Source organism: Haliotis cracherodii, unplaced genomic scaffold (genome assembly GCF_022045235.1).
Source record: "Haliotis cracherodii isolate W230 unplaced genomic scaffold, xgHalCrac1.p SCAF_6, whole genome shotgun sequence".
NCBI lineage: Eukaryota > Metazoa > Mollusca > Gastropoda > Lepetellida > Haliotidae > Haliotis > Haliotis cracherodii.
The window spans coordinates 68,371,013-68,385,064 of record NW_027266319.1 but is presented as its reverse complement, the minus strand read 5'-3'; the positions used below and the strand labels follow the sequence as shown (position 1 = coordinate 68,385,064).

The following is a 14,052-nucleotide window of genomic DNA, read 5'->3' as shown; positions in this document are numbered from 1 at the left end:
TCTTTGTTAATGGAAATACAAACCGAGGATTTGTATAAAGATATGGCAGACAAATTAGATGTGTACAATACGAGCAATTACCCAAAAAATAATCCACTGCACAGCGTAGTAAGTAAAAATATCTTAGGTAGAGAAGGATGAATGTGCTGGGACTCCTATAGCGGGGTATGTTAGATTAAGACCTAAGATTAAGAAAAAGAAGTCCGATAATGGAAATAAATATTCTCTTATTGAACATAACTCAATAATCGATTTGACAAACTCACTTCCTGTAAACAAGTCTAGTGGCTCAGATAACATTAATCATCGCTTATTGAAACATATTGACCCTTCGATAGCCACGCCATTGTATTTATTGTTCAATTTGTCCCTGCTTTAGCACGAATTTCAACAAAAGTGGAAGTGGCACTTGTCATTCCTGTATATAAGAAAGGGAATAAATCTGTATTTTACAATTATAGACCTGCATCAATACTATCATGTATCAAGATTTTTGAGCAAATCGCTTTCAAGAGATTATATAGTCATCTTAAAGATCATAACTTCCTGTGTAAATACCAATCATGAGTTGTACCAATACACTCAACTACCGTTCAACCACTAAACATATCATGAAATATGTAAGTCTTTAGATCAGCATGAATATTTTTTCATGGTTTTCTGTGACATTTCTAAAGCATTTGACCGAGTGTGACATAAGGGTTTATTACACAAGTAAAGACAATACGGTATTAGTGATAAGCAGCTTCAATGGTTCCAGAGCTGTCTCAAAAACAGACGCTAAAAAGTAATTGTTAACGGTTGTCTCTCCAGTGAACAAATCCGACACGCTGACGTCCGTCAGGGGTCAGTCCTTGGTCCATTATTAATGTTTAATGATATATGCTATAAAATGGGAAATTTGACACATTTGTTCGCAGTTGTTGGCATATCATCTCCAGATTTTAAGAATATTGAAAACTCCACAGATAAAGATCTCTGCAATTTACAAAACTGTACAAAAACGTGGTTAGTACAATCCAATCCTAGCAGAACAAAGTATATGTTCTTCGCGCGAAAAAACCCCAGATGCAATACCATCAATAGTTTTCAATAACACATGTATAGAAAGGGTAGACTGTCAAAAACACCTTGGTGTGACATTACCACAAGACACAAAATGGAACGATTATATCAATAATATTCTTTCAAATGCTTCAAAGATGGTTTCATTGATGACAAAACTTAAATGTCGTTTAAGTACATCAAACTTGGCTAGAACATATCTAGTATTCATCAGACCGACTGTAGAATATGCCTCAGTTGTCTAGGGCAGTTGCTCTTCTCTTAATGCTAATACATTAGAATTACTACAACTTGAGGCAGCTAGAATAGTAACAGGATTAACTATTTAACTAATTAATTTTCCTTCCTATGCAGCCTGTATCACCAATGGATGGCAGCCTTCAGGTATAGAAGAAACGTCAACAAGCTTGTAACTATGTATAAAATAATAAATAAGCAATGCCCTTCTTATGTAACTGATCTTTTATCACTATCCATGATTTTGTGCCATTTAAAAGGTCTTATGTTATAGATACATTAGGCCAATGGAATAATCTACCCTCAGAAATAAGGGATACTTCGTCGATATCTTCTTTTAAAGCTGTCACATCTGAGCAGCCTACATCACAACCAATGCACTATAATTACGTTAAGAGATCTACAAACATATTGCACACTAGATTGAGACACAACTGTAGCACACTAAATTCCGAACTTTTTCGTGTTAACTTATCTCATACTATTTCTTGTAAATGCGGAGCTGCTTGTGGAAATGCAATCCATTTCTTCTTCGAATGCACCTTATACGATAATATAAGGTAGACCTTACTGTCAGCTATCGATAATCTTGGAGGACAAAAAATTCTACATGGTATTCTATTTGGTTACCCAAATCTAATGTTTTCCTGAATACAAACATATTTTAATCTGTACACAAATATATAGAAGCGACTAATGTAGTGGCCAAAACATTTCCGAGTCAAATGATGGGATTCGAACCACGGACCTTCTGATCAGAGGTCGGATGCCTTGTCCACATGAACAAAGAGGTTAACCCTATCAGCAAGCTGACAAAGTAAGGATGTCATCTGTGGGATGACTCCACGCCCTGCTTCATACTCCCCCGTCAACAGAAGACACGTCCCGCATGGTAGGGTACTGAGGCTTATTTTGCTCAAATATAATATGAACGTGCTCAGCCCAACGTTGGGCGCCAATGTAGCGGCCATAAATCTTCCGAGTCCCGTGATGAGATTCGAACCACAGACCTTTTGATCAGAGGCCATACGCCTTGTCCACATGACCAAAGAGGTTAACCCCTTCAGCAAGCTGACAAGGTAAGGTAACATATTCAGTAGCTAGCATATTATTGTTTCCTAATTGTTATCATTATAATTGATCAATCTATATAAAAACACTAAAATGTAAAATATTTGCATATGCTTGAGATGCACAATGTCTTCACTTTCCAACACAGTGTACATATCCTTTATATCAGCACTATGTTCCACAATGTCAAGCTTCAATTGTGAATTATCCATTTCCATCATGCAATATTATGTTTAACTTTATATGGGGAGAAGGCAGTAATAAGTGGTGCACTTGTGCCCAATCCCTTTGTTTTTTGGGGAAATAAAATACGTTCAATACAAAGGAAGGTTTTACATTTCTCACAAATTCAAAACACGCTTGTCTTAAGATCATCGCCTATGGCACCATATAAACATGCCAAACATCAACACATTTTACCTGTTGTAGAAATAGAGAGTTTAAGTATATTTAGCAAAATAACTTCAACGAGTATTCTACAACGAGATCAAACAAGGTATACAAGCTTATATTAATCTCGTGAATGGGGAAGACAAAAGCATTTAACTCAGTGGATTTGCGATTATAAATATAGTACATGCTAGTAACTGCTGGTTGGATAAAGAGGGTTGCGTTTGTAGTAACACAGGAAGTGGAATTGCAGATAATAAATACATTGTACTAACAGTGTCACAATTGAAGAGCTTAGAGCCAAAAGGTGCCAAAATGCACTTTGGCTCTTTTTTTGCATATTATTGCATAAATGGAATCTATGAGTTCTTGTCTACTTGGAGAAAAAATATTGTATGTTTTCATTGATAAGTTTTTCAAATATATCTACTTAAAATTGTTTAAAAAGGCCAAAGTCCAGTTCCAAAAGGGCCAAAGTCAATTTGCGAGATTTTGGCCCTTTTAGCTCTCACTTCCCTTAGTGGTTCATCGCGGTTGCAGAAGCGGTTGCCAAGTATGCTGCCAAAGGTATGTGTCGTTTTGCTTGAAAGAGCTCTCATTTATGTCAAATGGTAACTCACAATAATTTAGGAATGATTAAGAAATGTTTTTTATCGTGAAAGAATGCATTTTATTGAAGGTAACTTTTACAAATGGCATAAATTCAACGTAAGGACTTTGGCCCTTTTTGCTCAGTCCATAATAACTGTATAAAAAGTACCTGTTTCTTAAATACACAATGTTTGCATTTATAGTGTTAATTATGTCATAATTGCTTTCTTTTTTACTTTGGCCCTTTCTGCTCTCACAAATCTGTCAGTATGTTTTTTTTTTGTTTTATTTTTAAGATTAGGCTTTCAGATTAACTTTGTTTGGTTATTAGACACCAATCACTTTTATGTTTTGCCCTGTCTCCGCAACCTACTAGTATCTAATTATTTGGATTAATCCTTTCCCGCGTTTCTTTCAATTAAAAGTTCATGCTAAGGGGTCTGTGACCTAAAAAAACCAATTATTATGTTTTCATAAACACAGACAATAATGACCTCCTGTTGATGACAAATGTCAATATAACGGGTCAGTAAACAGACCGTTACATTGATCGAACGATGTGTGAAGTCAACTATTCATCTAACAGTTGTAACACTTATATATCAAAGCATTCATTTTCTACCACGGATTTAAGATTGGGAGGCCTCTAAACGTGTAAGTAATTTATTTTACATCAAAAGGTTGCAGTTAACATGCTAAATACATCGTTTAATTAAGAATTGAACGTCTTTTTTGATGGGTTCATTGAAGTTTGAACGATTTCAAAGCGCTGGTTAAACTTTCGTGTGAACCTTCGAGCTTGAGGTTCACACGAAAGTTTAACCAGCGCTTTAAAATCGTTCAAACTTCAATGAACCCATCCAAACTGACGTTCAATTCTTATAATTTCATACTTTGTAGTTTACTGGTCTCGCTAAATAATATTGCAACACAGTGATTGCTTACTTTGAAGTTCTCTGGTTTTGCCGAAGAACATTGCAACAATGTTACTTGATCGGTATTTGCCGGCTCTCGGTCACATACTTTTCCCCACTCATTCTCAGTTACGCAAAGAAAAATAGTTCTTTGACTATATACAACATAAGCCGAAAATATGTCAACATAAACATGATTTTATTCTCTGAACAAATGGACAGATAATATTTGGAATTAATGTTATCTTCAAAAAGGGTAACAGGAGTAAATATAAATATAAACATGACCCGATGCACTGAGGCGAGGTCAACCTTCAAGGGCGTATTTATACATTACGTCATAGAAGTTTGTGAAGAGGTGTATTTCAATTCGAACGGGAGCACGAGGACGGAATTTACTTACTGCTGTTCAATGTGAAGTTAATGGAACAGATATTGAAAACACCCCGAAGCATGAACCCTCCCATGGCACTAGCATATTGGGAATATGACTGATTTGTGAATGTGTTGCCTGTGTTTGTATAATCACAAACAGATTCGGACGATGTGAACTCGACTGGTGGGGATTCAACGGAGTGCCTGGAAACATGTGTGTCTTGTGTTTCAACTGTGTTTGGTGTTTGGGATTTGTTGTGTGCGATCACCTGTAATACTGCTCAGCTGGTGTTTCTTGTCACCTGTGATGGATCTACTGTATGATCTTATGCTTGCTTCATTTCTATGCCCTGACAAGTACATGATATGACGCAATTCAACATTTGCATCGGCTAGTGCTTGAATGGCAGTTGCACGAATGCAGTGAGGAGTATACACCCGGCTGAGACCTGCTTCCTTGGTAATTGTACGAATGATCAAACCAAGTTGAAGTTCCGACATGGGCTTACTCGAGTACCACACAGGGTCATTAACCATGGCACTTGATTTTGGAATGCAAAAAAACTTTTCTGCATTTGGGGGCAATTTTGACATGAGAAGGTTCAAGGTTGCGAAGGGACACTGTGATGTACCAGAAGCATACATGCGTTTGTCCGTAGTGTTGTTTTCTGGGTTTTTGAAATTGCAGCATATTCGCGACCATCGTCATCAAAATGAAATTCAAAAGAAACCAGGTCTCAGCTGAGAGTGAAATGCTAGGCCACGTGAAACAAAATGAACAGGGATTTCGAACCAAGCTTTATACAGAACACAGAGTGTACTCTCGTGTGACAGATAATCTTGACTTTTTGTCATATCACCATTGCCAATAATTGGCTTATGTTGTGTTGGTATAGATTGACCGTTACGGACAATGGATTTTAATTTTCCATTGAGAAGGTCATTGGCACGTTGGAATTCTTTGTCCTTTACTATGTCTTTGTGGCTACCCAACAGACGGATATTTCTCTCATATTTTTCATCGTGTGTCTATGGTACTCAGCGGACACTGGACCCTTGCCATCCTTCCTCATGTGCCGCCGCGTCTTGGCGTAGAATGCGCGGAGAAGGTCGGCCAACTCACAAACCGGAATTGTAATCCAGTCGACGGATATTTTTCTCGTCTCCGATAACCAATCTGTAAAACAGGTAGGCAATTTATTTCAGTATTTATAGATCTAGTGAATTTAAGTTTTATTCCTTACTTTATAATGTCTTGTTTATTTAATTCTAGATTACAAATTTTATTTGGCTTACCATTGAACATTTTCAAAGCCCATTTAGTATTTTTCATTGTTGATTTGCTGTGCCTCTCTTTCTCTAAATCTTGGAGGTTTTCTTCCGGAACAATAGTAAATCGGGTTTTTGGTTGGGATTGATCGCTAGCAGTCGCTTTGATCTCTTCGTCGGTGGCCCCATCTGAGGGGCTGCAACATTGTTACCACTCACAATTGTCTTGATGCTAGACTCCTCAGTCATATCAGAAAACAATGAATCAAAGTCAATATCGCTCAATAAATCGATTTCCTTCACCTCAGTAGTTTTGCAGATTTCATTTTCCTAGATTGCGAACTCCAAATATCAGATCACGTGACTACCCATTCAGCCAATCAGAATGAAAGAAACAGTGTAAACTTCAAAGTATGAAATTATTCACATTTAAATCTATAAGGTTATGGTGGATTTTGGCCAAGGCGGAACAACCAAGTATGACACAGAGTACCTGGAGAGTTAAGAGTTGTGGCTTGATTTTGACAACACGGGCCAAGTCAGACCGAACACTTCTGGGATAACATTTCTGTAGTTAAGTACAGATGCTCGTACATTTTTGGGTTGAGTCCGCTCCGGAATTCGAACCCAGACTGCCAGAGTGAGGCACCTAATCGACAGCACACAAAGTCAGCGATCTACCCCACACAGCCACCGAGACAAAAATGAAAGTCCGACAACTGGTAGTCTAGATCACGTACTTTCTGTACCCCTCTGACAAGTAGTGTAAATTGGCACGGCTCCCATGGACAAAAGCTATGAATACACATGCCATTCAGAAAGTGGTCAAATGTTACAAATGTTATATTTGGGATAACAGCAATCTAACCCACTCGGCCACCGAAACTTCCACAAACTTCTGATAGAGACAATGTGGAGAGTATGCGAAAAAGGGCTTCACTTTGAACATTGGTGCACTTTATATACCAGGATCTGAATCACTATAGCATGGTATATAATACTAGTTTAATGATATAAACACAAGTGTTGTACATATGCGAGGTTTAAGTTGATTTTGACAGCCCGGGCCAAGTCGGGACAAACACATGTGACAGAGATTTTCTTGAGAAAATACAGTAAAAGTGCTTGACTTTAACGGACAAGTTTTCTTTAAATGCGATGTACTGTAACATTATAAAGTGATTTATAGGTAGATATAATACAGGTCTGTAGATGTAAACACTTTTGATGATACATCCGTCAGAGTAAAGTTGATTTTGACAGCCCGGGCCAAGTCGGACCGAACACAAGCCAAACACTTCTGATAGAAACTATTTTGGGAATGTTGAGGGAAAAGGCCTTCACTTTGAACACTGTGTTTTCTTTACATATACCGCGATCCGAAACGCTATAAAGTGGTATAAAGGTGGATATAATACTAGTCTATAGATGTAAACGCATTTGATAATACATACAATTTAAAGTGGATTTTGAGTCGGACTGAACACTTGTGAGACTGTTGAGAGTATGGGGGAAAGAGCTCGATAAAAAGTGACTTTACAAAGTGGTATTTACTTAGCTATAGTACGATCCTAAAGATGTAAACGCTATGCCGACAGATTCAAATTTGCATCAGGATAGCTTGAAGTATTTGATACTTTTCAAATCCTATTTTCTTTAAAGATTCTTTTTGTACAAGTTACCTAGCTCAGCGACACACTGCTCGACTTTCTGATTTATTTGCAATCACTTAATTATTCTGCTTGTTTTTGGTTAGTGATTGTTCATTAATGTCATGTGTGTCTGTTGTATCAATAATATGTAGGCATGGTCATGGAGTAATTAGTCAACAACAACTGTGGCCCGTCTTGGCCCGGCCCGTCCTGGACATCCGTGAGAGAATATGTTCAAAACATTATTCTTTAGAAAGATTGAATGATTGATAATTTTGATACTTTTAAGTGCCTTACGATTATGGCTAAACGTATGAAACCATACTCACTCACATCAGTAGATTTGTGAAAAGAAAATCTTCATTTACAACAGAATGATATCTTACACTTAGCATGAGCGTCAGGTGGTAATTTTCACATTATGCATAATGGGTCACGGGATACTGTAACTATGTAGATGGAAAAATCCTTTGAACCTCAGGCCTTCTTAAATTTCATGCACTAAAAGGGAAGCTGTATTGAAGCTTCAGATTGACATGAACTACCACAGCTTTTACGCAGCCATGCAGTCTATGTCAGGCCATTGCTGTTCAGACGTAGGTGCTTGAAGTGGGTGTTACTTGAATTTGCCTTGCCCCATTCAGCTTGACGAGGTTGTAGGAATATTCTTCGTCAGTCAGGAGATCTTGATAAAAAATAATAATTCTAAATCACTTGACGGGTGTGGGTGATGTGGGTGAACAGGGATATCTCGGTTACTTCGTTTCTAAACCCAGTGATCGATTTATGCAGATACATTTCATGATGAAGAGTTTCTATAAAAATCATCTGTTTTGGGTAAAGTGAGCAATAACCATAAGCCAATAAGCCTACCTAAAATAATGACGATAGGAGGTTGTTTTTGAGAAAATTAAGAATATACGCACAACAATTTGTATGTAAACTCGGATGCCAACGACAAGGTTACTGTCCTTTATATAAAAAGCTGTACCTTTTATGTTATCCACTGATCAAGACTTATCATAAGAATTCATTCACAGGAAATAGAGCGACAAGCCCTGAAAGATGAGTGGTTCAGCAACTCAATTGACAATGTCAGTATAGGCAGCGGCGGCGTATTGTCAACGAAAGATTGGCCCAACTGATCTGGCGATACCGGCTGATTCTAGTCCTGTCGTAGGCGTCGATCATTCTCACCAGCCACCAAAGTTTGCGAAAAGGGTAGAACATGACGTCGAGCAATGTCATCCCTGTAGCGAGCGCCATACAAACTGTCCTTATCAAGGAAAAGTTGTGATGCTACCCCATTTCGTTGCACTTCCTTCTTCAAACTGACGGGTCGTGTAACGCGAGCGTCGTTAAAAACGTACTCCTGAGCGGCTATAGACCTTTACATGACCGTCAGACCATCAGAGCTGTCCAGATGCTAACTGGACACATCACTTAACAGTTTACTATCTCGTTTTGTTTCTGCTGATTCGAAGTTGATGCTAGGTGAGACTGACGGTGACGTGGAACCAAAATTGGGCGAAGCGCTGGACGTTGAGGCCGGACGTTGTGATACCTCAAACAGTTGAATTCGGGTCTGCCATTTCTTGGTCTCAACCCAGAAATTTTCCGAGCTGTTCATGTGGCAGTTGCGTATCGATTCCGGAGATGCACTTACCGAATATGGTTGTCTTGTTGACGTGACGTCATACGTGGCAAGTCATGGGTGTTGTCCTGCTGTAGATAACGTGTCCTAAGAGATGATATTGTGATTCGATTAACATCAGCATTTCAAGCAACTTCGTTTTGCGCCGCTCCTCTTTGCAGCATACTCACGTCGCATAGTTTTTGAAAGTGTGTGCCGAGTCCTCACTTAAAAAAGTATTTAAAAAATCATAAAATCATCCTTGACTGTTTTGTTTAGTATATTTACTCGTGTCAACGTGCTTTGGTGTAAGCATGAGTGTGTTGTTAGACGTGTAAGAGAATATCTGGTGATATGTACACTTAGTATCACCTATTACTCACGGTGTCTATCCATGAAAATAACGAATCATATGTGGTCAGTTGTAACATATTAGATGTGAAGTCATGTAAAATCATGTAACTGCACTTGGTTTAAAATAATTTCGAAATAATAGTCACAAAAACTATTTTTATTACAATAAATACAGTTGTCTCAGTAACAAACGGATGTGCGTTTAAAACTATGTCTGTGGGTATTTTGTCTCTCAAACATGTTTTACAACATTGACATAAAACATCCTTCAGGAACAAACACTTCAAAATGTCTATACGAAATGCCTCTTTTTTTGGTGGTATGAATAACAGACAGGCCTGCAAACTATACTAGCCACATAACGAAATTGTGCACGGAGAAAATATAGATATAAGGGCATACTGTCCATATATGAAATATAGGTTTGAACACAGCAATTATTGGAGGCATTCAAACGCTCATGCACGTGCCATGCGAAATGACGTCATTGATGGGGGCCTATGGACGTGCTGTGTGTTAGTGCACGTGCATCCTGTGCAGCTGTACACAGAATGTGCAACTCAAAATTCGCTGTCACTTTGGAAAGCATGATCTGTGGTCATTCAAAAATTCAAAACTTCTCAGGCGCAGACACAAGCATATCACAAGCAAATCATGCCAAGATTGACAGCTGCACAGCGTCATGAAGCCATTGGAATGATCCGAGCGGGAATGAGGCAACAACAGGTGGCAACACATTTCCAATGCCATCGTAACACGATATCGGCATTGGTGAGGCGTTATCAGAACACAAATGACGTTGCCGACCACCCACGTTCAGGACGTCCCCGAGTAACGACGCCAAGACAGGACAGATGGATTCGAGTTACACATCTCCGACACAGGTTCCAAACGGCAGTAACGAGATCCCAGGCAATTCCTGGACTGCGCCGTATCCATCCCAACACTGTCAGGAATCGACCACGACGCCCTGCCATACGTCCCATCCTGACACACCGTCATCGAGTCATCCGTCTAAGATGGTGTCGAAATCATGTTCGCCTAACTCGAATATGGTGGAGAAATGTTGTCTTTACCGATGAACCGAGGTTCAACATTTCCCACAGTGACGGCCCAGCAAACAATTCTACGTTGTGACAACGTTGTGACAACGTTGTGACAACGTTGACTTTTCGTTGCTACAACGTTGTGATGTAACGTTGTCACAACGTAAATCTGTAGACTCCCAGATTGGTTGCTACAACGTTGTGCGTAAACCAAAATACAACCAAATCAAGACGTTGTCAAAACATCCATTTTTTACGTTGCTACAACGTTTATCCAAAACGTCGCGACAACGTAGGTATCGCATACATATGGCGACACTACAGTTGTTGCAATGTCCATGTAGATTAACGCCTGTCTTATTCCTCAATTCCCAGGCAGCCAGAAAAGTTTGTACCAATCTAGCTTATAGTTAAGACATCAGGTACCAATCTAGTTGAGACATCAGGTACCAATCTAGTTAAGACATCAGGTACCAAGCATTACATTCTGAAAACTGAATTCACTTTAACCCTATCCATGAAACAGCAAGTCAATGAAATGCACTCTCTTTTGGCAGAGTTTGAAATACGGCCAAGATAAAAATCTAAATGTTTTAAATTACATGTACAATTTAGTTACATAATATTTATTTTCCCAATCAGTTTTCAAGGCTATGTGCAAATTGTTCACAAATGTTTCGACACAATTAAAAGATATTTGATTTTCCCACGAATTTGCAAATTAAAAACCATCAAACAATAAGCCCTGCACAAATTGAAACATTTAAATTTTCTTGGCCTTACCCCATACATTCAGCATTGAGAGCAACACTGTGACAAACAGAATAGTCTATGCATCTGATGTCCTAAGATCCTTTTCCCAGCAACGAAATGACAATAGACATTCGGGTTGAGGTGACCTTTATTTATTTATTGAATGACAAGTCAGAACTTGGGCTGAGTGGCTGAGGAGCCTTTTCAGTCCTCAAATGAAAAGTCACAGGGATGATCTTCAACTGTATCCATGGTTTCTCCTGAAGCCTTGGTAACTGAATAAAAAATGACACAAATGTTATAAAATGGCAAGGCAAGGGACATATTTCTGACATAACAAAATAATGGTTGCATTCCCCAAAATAAAGTTAAAAACTGCTGAAAGTGCGAGGATTTTAATTCTTGAAGATGTTTGTATATATTATTGCATCATACATACCTTTCTGTCAGTGATGTACTTTAAACAAATATGCTCCCACAATACTGTTTTCTCCACCTGAAAGAAAAACAGAAACCACAAAGTATCACATTTTTAAATAAACCAGTACTGTATAGATAAATCCCATTTACTAAGAGTATGATGTAACTGGTGGTAGTATTCGCAAATAGTTGTATCAGTCAATAGATCAACTGTAGTTATTCAAAAGCAGTAACTTTACCTTTATGCTGTACATCACAAACTAGTGATTCAAGTGAATATGTTGGCCAAGTTTCTAAAGCCTTATTTGAAAAATATATACATAAATGAAAAATATATATTGCCAAATAAAATAAATAGTTCCCTTATTTGAAGCATGAATGTTGAATATGAATTATGAATAGAAGTGTTAACACTTTGGGGTATTATCCTAATTAAAATTGTGATTATTTTAAAAAAAATACTAACCTTAATATTTTCCATATTAATATGCCAGGATATTTATTTAGAATCTATGTTCTAATATTTACAAAGATAGAAACATGGGAACATTAACAAAATGCAATAGCTTATACAATACCAGACAAAGTTGAAACAGCAATTTATTTGTTACTACGTTTATTAACATAATACAGTTCAATATCGTTAAATATAATTCTGTAGACCTAGTATGGTAGCCTACATGGCGACATATGGAGATCGAAAACCGACCGAATAGGGTTGCTATCAATTCAATTGTATTTTTCATTGGTGCACATTGGCTACACCTATCTCACCTTAATAATCAACAAACGATGACCAACTCACTGACAATATATGGTGATATTTAACTTTTGACTATCGACTAGCTTATCATCAACAATATGACAATACCGCAAACATCCATTATAGCGCGCGACGAGAGACTCGTTTTAACTTTTGCTCGTTTTCATTAGAAGGGAGTCGGACATAGATCTAGTTATCGGAAAATGATGAATTGATTCTTTTTTGGAAATAATAAAAATACACCATGATAAGAGCCTTGCTAAAATAAAATATATAGACAGCACCAACAACCTGATGGTCCACATTTAGGCTACTTCAGTCAGTGCTAATTAGGCCTTTTCGGAAACAACAAGTATGTTTCAATCTCTTCCCGAAAATACAATTTTTCATAACATCATTGAGCGCATTAAGACTAGGGCTATAACTAGTAGCCTACAGAGAGTCGATCTGAAAATACTTCCATTGTTTTGATTCACTCTCTTCGCTGTATAAGAGAAATCTACTAAACCTTTCCCATGGCCTGAATGTGCCACATTGTTTCACAAAAATCAAAGTCCGAAGATTAGTACAAGTAAACTTTGAATAGGAATGATTTCCGAAATAACACGGAAGAAATGGCGATAACTGTCAGTGGTCAGTAGGCGATGCATAAGTTAGGCCTATTTACAGACCTACACGTTTACGATCGAAACCCGAACATAATATGACGCCCACAAAACGCCGCCAGACTCGATTCTGGTCAAACATGTACTGCTTGCCCTTGGTAATTACCCTTGGTATCCATAGAATAATAATATGGAAAAATGTCTTGGGCCTCCTTCACCTCTATATACATTATGGTCTGTGTATCAAATATAAATATCAACACTGACGCTCAGTGAAAGTGACCGGCAAACTGCATTCTAAACCCTGCCACTGCTGAATAATACGATACATTTAAATCATTTGACGATCTGCATGTACAGAAACATATCTACAAGCGGAGGCTGAAAAATTAACTTACCTCATCCGAATTCACAGATCATCTGTCCAGTTCCAGTTGCTGCACAATCTCTTGGTTGTAGACTTCTAATATGTCTAGAGTGAGCTTGAAGTAAGATGGCTGGTGACAACAAATCTTCCGCGACAATGTGACGTCATTCTGACGTCACTTCACGAGGCATCAGGCTAAACTTTTCAGCAGTCGTTCTCACGCCGCAAAAAATGGGCGCAATTGTTTTTAACTGTAATATTGCTTGTGACAACATTTAATAGACAGATAACTTCGTTATAGATATATATATGTTTTAAAAAAAATAAAACTAAGAGATGGTAGATCTACAAGTGGTTTCCTAAACATCATTTACATGTTAATTTGCAACGTTGTTGTTACGTTGTGGAATAACGTTGTCATAGAGATACGCAATTACGTTCTGGAAATTTTAGTATTAAGAAATGAAAATGTAAATGCCGAATATATAGAAAGGTAATGCATTATGCCTTGGTATTCTGACAAATTCATGTTGATTTTGATAAAGCA

At 37.9% G+C, this 14,052-nt stretch overlaps 1 pseudogene; it reads right to left on the bottom strand.

Moving 5' to 3' along the window:
* Nucleotides 1–4,871: 4,871 nt before the first annotated feature.
* LOC139446634 (uncharacterized) lies at nucleotides 4,872–5,559 on the bottom strand (annotated as a pseudogene).
* Between the last annotated feature and the right edge of the window lie 8,493 nt (nucleotides 5,560–14,052).